Here is a 10,687-nt window from a genome sequence, read left to right on the forward strand (position 1 = left end):
CTCTTTTCTCTTCTCTTCTCTTACCTTCTACATTCCCTCTACCTGTCTCTCTCCCATGTCTCTGTCTCTCCCATGTCTCTTTCTGTCCCCAAGTCTTTCTGTGTATCTATCTCTCACTCTCAAAAACCATAGGTGGTTCTCCATTTTCTCAAGGATAATAGATCACTTTTATATAGCACATTAAGAATGGTGATAAAATATTGATAAAAACAAGTTCTCCCTCCTAAGTTTTTACTCATATTATACTAATTTGTGTATGTATTATCCACACCATCCACTCCTTCTGTAATGTAAGTGCCTTAAGAAAAGAGAGTTTTCTTTTTGCCTCAGAATATCCTTTGAGTACAAGGCAATGCACACGTTGTTATTGTTCAGTCATGTTCAACTTATCCTCCACTACCTCTTAAAATTTGTCCAGGTTCATGTTCATTGCTTCCATGACACTACCTATCCTTCTCATCCTCTGGACTCCCCTTTTCCTTTTGCCTTTAATCTACCAACATCATTAGAAAAGACACCAGGGTCTTTTCTAATGAGTTCCATCTTATTATGTGGCCAAAGTTATTTAAGTTTCAGCTTTAGTATTTAACCTTCCAGTGAATAGCCTGAATTAATCCCTTAAAGTATTGACTGATTTGACCTCCTTGCTGTCCAAGGGACTCTCAAAAATCTCCTCCAGCATGACAATTTAAAAGTATCAGTTCTGTAGCACTCAGTTTTCTTTGTAGTCCAACTCTCACAGCCATACATCACCATTGGAAAGACCTCAGCTTTGACTACACAAACCTTTATTGGCAAGGTGATGTCTTTGCCTTCTTAATATGCTGTCCAGATTTGTCATAGCTTTCCTTCCAAGGAACAAGTATCTTTTAATTTCATGGCTGCAGTCACTGTCTACAGTGATCTTTGAGCCCAAGAATATCAAATTTGACAAATGCTTCTATTTCCTCTCTTTCTGTTTGCTAGGGAGTGATGGAACCAGTCATCAAGGTCTTAGGTTTTTTTATACTATTTCAAGCCAACTTTTTCACTCTCCTCTTTAACGCGCAGCAAGAGACTTCTTCATTACTCTTCACTTTTTGCCATTGAAATGGTATTGTTTCCATATCTGAAATGGTTAATATTTCTCCCAGCAACCTTAATTCCACCTTTTGATTCACCTAACTTGGCATTTCACATGAGTTTTATATATAAATAAGTTAAATCAATAAGATGACAATATACAACCTTGTCGTACTTCTTTTCCTATCTTAATCCAATCAGTCATTCCCTGTTCCATTCAAACTGTTCTTTCTTGGTGCGTACAGGTTCCTCAGGAAAAAGTAAGATGATCTGGTACTCTGATCACTTTGAGGACTTGCCACATTTTGTTGTGATCCACTCAGTCAAAGGCTTTAGTGTAGTAAATGAAGCAGAAGAAGATGTTTTTTTTCTGGGACTCCCTGGCTATCTCCATAATCCAGTGAATGCTGGCAATTTGGTCTCTAGTTTTCTGCTTCTCCAAACACCAGCTTTCTCTGTGGGTAATTCTTGGTTCCCATATTGCTGAAGCCTAGTTGGCAGAATCTTAAGCATAATCTTGCTGGCACATGAAATGAGCACAATTGTTTGGTAACCTGAACATTCTTTGGCATTGTCCTTCTTTAGTATTTGAACATAAACCGATCTTTTCCAATCCAATGACCACTGTTGTATTCTCCAAATTTGTGAACATATTGAGTATAGCACTTTGCAGCATCATCTTCTAGGGCTTTAAGTAGCTCAGTTGGAATTCCTTCACCTCCACTTACTTTATTATTAGCAATGCTTCCCAAGGTCCACTTTATTTCATTCTCCAAGATGTCTGGTTCCAGATCAGAAACCATATCACTGTGGTTATCAGTGATGTTAAGATCCTTATTGTATAGTTCTTTTTTGTATTCTTGCCACCTCCTTTTAATCTCCTCTGCTTTTGTTAAATCCCTACCATTTTTGTCTTTTATCGTTTTATTCATTTTCACATGAAATTTTCCCTTGATACCTCCAGTTTTCTTGAGGAGATCTCTTGTCTCTCTCATTCTATTGTTTTCTTCTATTTCTTTGCATTACTCATTTAAGAAAACCTTATCTTTCCTTGCTATTCTTTGGAATTCTGAATTCACTTGAGTATATCCTTCCCTTTCTCTTTTACCTTTTGCTTTCCTTCTTTCCTCAACTATTTGTAAATATGTGTGCTTAATAAATATTGATTGAATGGAATTGAATTTTGATTCAGTCATTATTGACAATAGTCAATATTTGGTAGGTTGGAACATATACAAGCAGTAATTTTTCATATATTCATAGGATTATCACTTCTGAGGTCTTCTGTAATTCAGTGATTCTATTGACCACCATTCACAATATCATTTTTAAAAATGTGAAACAAATACAAATGTAAAGCATTATTCTGCAAAACAAAGCAAAACCCAAGAAGCCCAGATCAAGTGCCACACGCTATAAGAAAAATTTTCTGATTCTGCCGATCAGGATCTTCACCCTTCCTCAAATTGTTAGTATTTATTTTGTATAGTTTCCATGTACTCATACATGTAGTTCTTTGTCCCCAAGTAAAATATAAGTTCCTTGGGGACAGGGACTATTTCATTTTTCTGTTTGTAACTCTAATGTTTAGCACAGTATCTGGCAAGCAATAGATACTAAATAAGTGCTTGTTGAATTGAATCAAAAAATGTTTATTGTACAATGTATACTTGGAGATGAGATAAGGGGCCCCTATCAAAACACTTAGTCCATCAAATTCCTACTTACAGCTAAATGCCATTTATTTCTGACCAAAAACCACATCAAATTTATATAAATCTACTCTTGAATGAAAATGAAAGTGCAATATTCATCTATTAACATTTCAAATATTCTCTGGTTGTCAGACTTTCAATTTGCCAGTATTATTAATGGGCATTTTTCACTCTGTCTTAGCTCATGATTGGCTATTAAGGGCAACATTTAGTTAATAAGGCTTCCAGGAAGTCTCAAAAGTAGTCATGCTTAAATTATGAAATGACATTATAAATCTTCCTGTTTGGAAGCATTATAATGATGACAGTTATAACTTTGTTTATTGGATTTACCCATTACTGGATTGAAGGCAAGTGGAATTTAAAAGTTTTATTCATAAAACCAGGTGAAATAGGTCTTTTTAAAATAGAAAAAAAATCTTACCATGGATAAAGATTCCTTTATCCCTATTGTGCTTCATCAAGGCCACTTTGGATGGAAAGAAGGGTAAATAAGAACAAAGGAGGAAGGGTAGACAAAGGAGAAGGGCTCCTAGTTATGGCCAGGTACTGAGGTGAGGAGGGTGCAGCAGAGAAGATGAAAATTCAAACTGTTTTCATACCTATCAAACTTGGGAGTTTGGTTGAAGGGGTTGGGGATTGGTCTGCAGCCTTCCTCCTGGTCATCTAGACTTTGTCTCCCCAGAAGCCCAGGCCTCCTGGTCTTCAACCCTCTCCTACCTTTTTCCTCCCTCAGGCACTTAGTTGCTCAACCCTGAGGCCAGCTTCTTCATCGAACCAGAAGTCAAATTAGAGGAAAAATCAGGGAGTACCTGGGGACCAGGCTAATAGGAGACACAAAAGGCCAACTGGGATGGAAGCAACAGCCCAAGAATGCTTGGCCCCACCATGCCTTACACCAGTCAGGGTAAGAGCATAGAGAAGGTGAGCCCCATGACTGAGCACTGACAGAGAAGAAAGATTCCATGACATCAGCCCAGATTATGGGAGGATGAAGGCAGGGGAGTCAGAGTTCTATTGAGCCATTAAGAAAATAATACATTTAGTTGTTCTGCCATTAGCAGACACTGAGGCCAAAGCAAAAGACCTGAAGAAATGGGGCTTTCCCATGTTACTAGGAAGCTATCCCAGGTTCCTGAAATATAAAATCTTTGGAGACCACTTCCCTGAAACTCTGCAGAGGGAAGCAAATATCTGAAGGGTCCCAGCTTGTGGATTTGACCCCTTGATGATTTTCAAGATTTAGTCCAGTTCAGTTAGCTCCATCCCTGCTCCAGGTTACCTGGGAAGCAAGATGCATCAGAGAAGGAGCCAAAGGCAAAAGCTGAGGACCAAAGATTCCTTTCCACACCTGGGGTGTCAACATTGTGGAAAAGTCATTAGGATTCAGGTCTAGAAGGCACCTGTCACTCATGATCTCAAACCTCTACAGGGTAGACTCCTCAATTCTAATAGATGGGGAAATTGATGCCTCAAGAGGGGAAAGTATTTGTCTCTAGTTCCCCAATAGGTCATGGACAGAAGAAGAGCTACTGCTCAGACCTGGGGACTCACAGCAATCTTGTGAGCCTCTTAAATCTAGGATAACCTCCAGCTCCCTGAAGAAATTGTTGACAGACTGAGCAGTTAAGACTAAAACAGCTCCAATTTTGGTCCCTGGGGTGAGGCTGGACCAATGTTCATCTTTTTGCCTTTTCCAAAGAGTTTGTGAAGAGCACTTGTCACAGGAGGCTAGGTAGGTCTAGCTGGAATTTGTCCAGTGAAAGGTACATAAGGGTCTGGCATAGGTTGGACTGGGAGAAGGGGCCTGCTGCAGGGGTTCCTTGACAGACTCCAACTCTTTTGGATCTCCTTGATCATCTCTGTGCTTTTGTGACACACCAACCACCACAGTCCCTTGTCCAAGATTGTAGCTCCTGACTGGAGGTGGGGTGGGGCCCCAGAGCCTATGCTTGTCACACCTAGCCCAGCCAACCTCCCTCCCCTACCCCCATTACTTTAAAATACAATACCTTCATGCTACATTTTTCTGTCATTTTGTATGTTGACTTATTGACTGCCAAGTCATCAACAATAATATCAACCTATAAAAGATTCTTAGGACAGCTAGATGGTACAGTGGGTAGAATACAAGCCTGGAGTCAGGAAGACTCCTTTTTATGAGTTCAAATCCAGCCTCAGACACTTACTAGTTTGCGGGACCCTGGGCAAGTCACTTAACCCTGTTTGCCTCAGTTGCTCATCTATAAAATGAGCTAAAGAAGGAAATGGCAAACAACTCCAGTATCTTTGTGAAGAAAACCCCAAATTGAGTAATGAAGAGTTGGACATGACTGAAAAATAACTCAACAGTAAATTCCTACAATTTTTTTTCTTTTTTTAACTACCTCATCTATTCATAAAATTCATTCTTTTACTACTTGTATAAATCCCTACACTCTTTGTTTCTTTTCTCTTGACTAGAAAATGCAGGTAAAATGCTTTATCCATCTTCAATGAGATCTGAAGATTAATATCCTCACCCTTATAAAAATCCTTGAACTCTAACAGCCAAATGAAACTACTGAGTACAAATCTCCCACTTGAATTTGTAACTTTAAAACATATAAACATCTGCAAATAAAAAAAATGACAGGTAAAATGGAATATCAATGGACTGTTCTGCTGCTGATACAGCAGTGGAAGCAGGTGAAACTTTCCTTTAACCTGAAACATTGAGAATTGTAACTGGGAACCATTTCAGTTACATAATAAAGAAATCCCTAAGGAAAAAGAAAATGTTAAGGTCATAGTTCTGAAAAGGATATTAAAGATACTGACTGAGCTCTATTATTGCAATTGAAGATATTTCTACCCAGTGATTAGGAAATGCCATTATGAGGAAAACGATTGGTTGTAAAAGTCTGCTTGGCAAAGCATGTTGACCTAATGGTTATTCCTCAAAGGTAAGTCAAAGTGTTGTGTGATGTTCTTTTATTGATTGTTTCTGTGTGTACTCCTGGGAGCAAAAACAGCACAGAAATGTTTTGATAAGGGGGAAAAGTGACCTTTTCTATAGAGGCTATTTAATGCTGTGATGTGCTGGAGTAGCCAACCAAAAGACTAACAAAGAAAAACACTATTATATTGCAACCCAGGGGAAAATAGGCATTTTCCATTTTTCTCACAAAACCAGAAACACTAATAAAAATACGTGAGGCTTAATCTGTAATGCAGTCTTCTTGAATATACCAAAATATTAACCTACTCATTATAAGTGGATAAGTACTCCTACAAAATCACATGTGCACATGCATACATGCTTCTGCACACATAAACTATAGATATCCAAAAGAGTCCATGCAGAATTCTGTAGATTTCCAAGATACTTTAGATAATGGAAGACTTACATTTGATAGTCAAATAATATCTGGATTATCTCTTAAAAATACAAATTTAATTCTACATATAATATGAATGGTTATTGAACATCATCGTAGAAATACAACATCCAAATACCAACTTCTACATTAAGCCCTTTCCCAAGGAAAAATTATATAGTTGCAAGAATTTTCTCTAGGAAGTTTTTTGCTTCAGTTCAGCATTTTGAACCAATTCCAACTTTTTCTTATTGATCAGAAGTTCTTTCTTCCATCCTTTCTTCAAAAAGGAAATTTTGTTCTAAGTTTCTAGTCAGAAAATGAAATCCCATGTTTATTTTCCTCTAATCACCGAATATTTCACTCCATAATGCCATACATTCTGATGAATCAGATATGATGTATAAGATGATAAATTGATCCCAAAGTAAACAAAGCATATAATGGATGAGCATAGATATTTGACCTCTTTCTGTAAGATGTAGCTTTTGGTGCCTTGCTAAATGATATGAAAAGCCCAGAAACTTTTGAATAGTCCCTTGGTTCTTTGGACTTGATTGTCAAAGATGAGCAGTGACTGAGCCAGAAAATGATGCTTTATTTAGTAGGCAATAAGGAGAAAACTTGTGGGTTTTCTCTATACCTCTTTTGAGTACCACCCTTGGAACTTAAGCAACATTTCCCTTGGATGTCCAGTGGAAGGGAAAGGGCATTTCTCTCCCCTTCCCAAGGACCATGGTAGCTGCCACCACTATCCCTGTTGCTTTGTATTTCTTTCCTATGTCAAATGTGTTCTCTGGCCCCACTCTCTCAGGCCCAGGCAGGCTACATCTGCCCTTTAAAGTATCCTGTGGAGTCTGTAGATATCTCTTTTCTCTGCAATTGGCTGAAGCCCATGTTCCCCTAACCTCAATTCCAGTTAACCACTTATTGCCAAGTAGCTTTTGCAAAGGCTATTTACTTAACAATATAGCAAGAACAAATGTACAAATATTTCCCCTAATGTCTCAGAGACATAATCCTTCTATGACATTTAGGATAGAGGAGGGGAGATTAGGCTTATAATTTAGGTCATTTCTCTCACCAAGTCCACATCCAAAATTATCATTACTACTGACTTCTATGGGGCTGTAGTCCCAATCATTCATGCTCCTAAAGACCTTGATGCTGGACCTTTGGCCTGGATTCCTGAAATCCTGGATAGGATCCTTATGGTTCATGATCCAGTACTTTGAAACCCCCAAGGTCAGAAATACCATCCTCTGTACCTGCAATGAAAAGGTCAAAGAGGCCTTATTTTTTGAGGGTCATATGGCCTTTGAAGGTGGGGAGGAGAGTCAAAGGCTCTATCCTTACCACCTAGTGTCAATGAACACAGTGAATGAAGGAATCATCTTGCTTCCCCAGGTGAAAATCCAATCAATGGAACAGAGCCTAATCTTGTGGCAGGCCAACTTGAACCACTTACAGAATCCCTACATGCCCTAGTCTTCACAGTTCTCCAAAAAACGGCTCCCTGGTGTTCCCTACCTGGAGATGCCATCTTAGCAAGATGTCTGCACATGAATCAGACCTCCATTTATACCTAAACTAAAATGGATGTTTTCATTCTTGATGGCCAGCTTGTAAGTTTAAAAGTTCCAAGATTTCACAGTCATTTTTGGTGGCGTAGTTAGTGCCTCATGTAATTATCCTAATTCTGAGAGGAGAAGAATCACCACTGTCAGAAAAAATTACCAAGAGAATGCTGCAGGTGAAAGGACTAAGAAATCCCCAGGCACACTTTAGCTTACCAAGAGACCTATCTACTGTTCAGGCAATGGAGGTCAAGGATGAAAATGAAGTATCATTTCTGAAATCCCACAAACTCCTCCTGAGGAGGAATATTTACCCTTGGGAGAGTATAATAAGTGACTGGTTTTTGTTTCATTCTTGAGCATTTGTTAACGTGCGATTACAAGTTGCTTCTGTTTTAAGATATCTCTTTCGTGATGGAAGAAATAAATTTCTGTTGTAGATCAGATATTTACTTTGGATGTTGAGTACTTTTTCTAGCAAGGTATATGTTAATCCCTTTCAGGGAAGGAAGCCACCTTCTAGGGACTCATGACCCCAAGCAAAAGTCATATTTAAGTTATTCTATAGAGATTTTCCCTGGAGCCCTGGGGTAGGGGAAAAAATGTTCTGGCTCTCTAAAGGACAAGCCTGGAGTCTTGGGCAACATGAGAATATTCCAAGGGAAAATTCTGACTAAGAGTATGATGTGGAAGATCCTAGAAGAGCCTAGCTCTTCCATAGGCATCCAGGAAAGTTTGAAAAGGACACCAAATAGAAGTCAGCAAGAGAACTATCCAATCCAGGACTGCACATACAGCTAGATGTATTTGTGTATGTAAATACACACATATGCATACACACATCATATATGTGCATACATATAAATGAAAATTTGGAATGGAAGTCCAACCTTTTTCTAAATGTTAGGAATTATCCTAACTGAAGACAGCAATTGTAACTGAATTCATAGCCTTTTGTCCAAAATAAGCTCTGTAAAGTTAAAGAGGAAGAAACCTTCTGGACTTTAGGGGTCATTGTATTGCTTCTAGGCACAAAATGAGCTTAATTATTATCCCATTTACATTTATAAAGAAGGGGGTGGCATGCAAAGAAATGAAAAGATATATGACAATTAATGGAGAGAAACACACCATCATCCATTGAGAGAGGAAGATACTGGAAGGGTATCTTATCTGGAAGGGTATCTGAAGCATCATATCATTATAAGAAACGTACTTGAAACACAAAGAATTTCCACAGCAAAAATGAGAAGCTAGAGAAGAATTTATTTTGCCTGAAGCAAATTCCAGAAAAGAAGGGGTGGTGATCATAATCTCAGAGAAGTAAACAGTAAATAATCAGAAAACATTTACTGAGCATTTATTATGTGTGGGTCACCGACCAAAGTAATGGGCATACAAAGAAAGGCAAAAACATGATTCCTGTGAACTCAAGCAGTTCACATTCTAATCGAGGAGACAGTAAATAACAATAATTAGTTAAATATTAGTTAAATAACAATTATTTAAATAATAAGTAAGTAGTTAAATAAAAATTAGATAAACAAGGAAACAGCATTATACTCAGCTAGGTAGAGCAATGAATAAAGTCCTGGAGTCAGGAAGACCTGAGGTCAAATCCAACCTCTGACATTTATGAACCAAGTGACTCTGGGCAAGTCACTTAACCTTTGTTTGCATTAGTACCCTCAACTGTAAAAGGGAGATAATGATAGCGCTTACCTCCAAGGGTTGTTATAAGGCTCAAAGGAGGTAATAATTGTAAAGTGCTTAACACAGTGCCAAGCACATAGTGCCATAAATGTTAGCTCCTATTTTGATGATTAATACTATATATTCATTAAATGGCACAATATCTATCCACTTATGGGAAAAGATAATCAAATTACAAGGAGGAATAGATATCAAATTATAATAGTTGAGACTGTTAGTGTGTTCCTTTCTAGATCTAGATAAATCTAAGCAAGAAGAAAATCAAAGAACAAACCAAAAAAAATACTTAATCAGTGGAAAAAGTTTTTAGTATCTGAATGAAATTTTTTAAAAGTTAAGTATGATATATCTCTAGGGATTACTACATATGAATTGGAAAAAAACAATTAAAAATGAAAAAGGAGAACTCCCAAAAAGTAACAAACCACTTAGAGGAGAAAGCAGTTATACCCAAGACCTGGGGAGGGAATTCCTTTCAGGCAAAGGACTAGAAAGCGGCAACATGGCCAGCCTAGAGATTCCCTCCAGAAATGTACAGAGCCAATCCCTAATATCAAATCCAAAGTCAGGAAGTAGGCAGGAAAATGAACAATAATAACAAAAAAGAATCCTAAAATAAAAAGCTGTTATGGTAACAGGGATTCTCAAGACAAAAAACCAGAAGAGAATGACTCCACAACATGTATAAGCAAAGGAGCAAAGATAAATACAACGTGGGCACAAATTCAACTGATATTCCTGAAAGAGATGAAGTAATCATTTAGAAAAATTTGAATATATTTTTTAACAAATGAAATGAGAATGATAGAGGTAAAAGTTAAAAAAGAAATGAAACCTATGGAAGAAAGAATTGGAAAGGGAACAAACTCCCTGAAAATTAGAATAAACCGAATAAAAGTCAACGAAATCATGGGACATCAAGAAATATTAAAACAAAATCAAGAGACTAAAAAAGGTAGGAGGAGAAGGAGGAGGAAGAGGAGAAAATATAAGATATCATAGCAAAAATAACTAAGATGAAAAACAGGTCAAGGAGAAAAAGAGTTAAAAGTACTGGACTTAAGTATCACGGATATAATGGATATATTAAGGTTCATTTCTTTATCATGAATGCCATGACCAAAAAAAGAACCCACAAAGCATATTTCAACAGATCTTTAAAAAAATATTGCCTAGATCTCTTAGAAGTGGAGGAGAACATGGAAAATGAAAGAATCCTCCTTGGAAGAAACTCCCAAATGAAAACTTCCAGGACAATTAT

The 10,687-nt window shown here is 37.5% G+C and overlaps 2 pseudogenes; both read right to left on the reverse strand.

Moving 5' to 3' along the window:
- Nucleotides 1-1,312: 1,312 nt before the first annotated feature.
- LOC140532166 (uncharacterized) lies at nt 1,313-2,057 on the reverse strand (annotated as a pseudogene).
- A 1,976-nt stretch (nt 2,058-4,033) lies between these two features.
- On the reverse strand, nt 4,034-7,356 carry LOC140532167 (uncharacterized; annotated as a pseudogene).
- Nucleotides 7,357-10,687: the final 3,331 nt, after the last annotated feature.

The sequence above is a fragment of the Notamacropus eugenii genome, chromosome 3 (assembly GCF_028372415.1).
Source record: "Notamacropus eugenii isolate mMacEug1 chromosome 3, mMacEug1.pri_v2, whole genome shotgun sequence".
NCBI classification, from domain to species: domain Eukaryota; kingdom Metazoa; phylum Chordata; class Mammalia; order Diprotodontia; family Macropodidae; genus Notamacropus; species Notamacropus eugenii.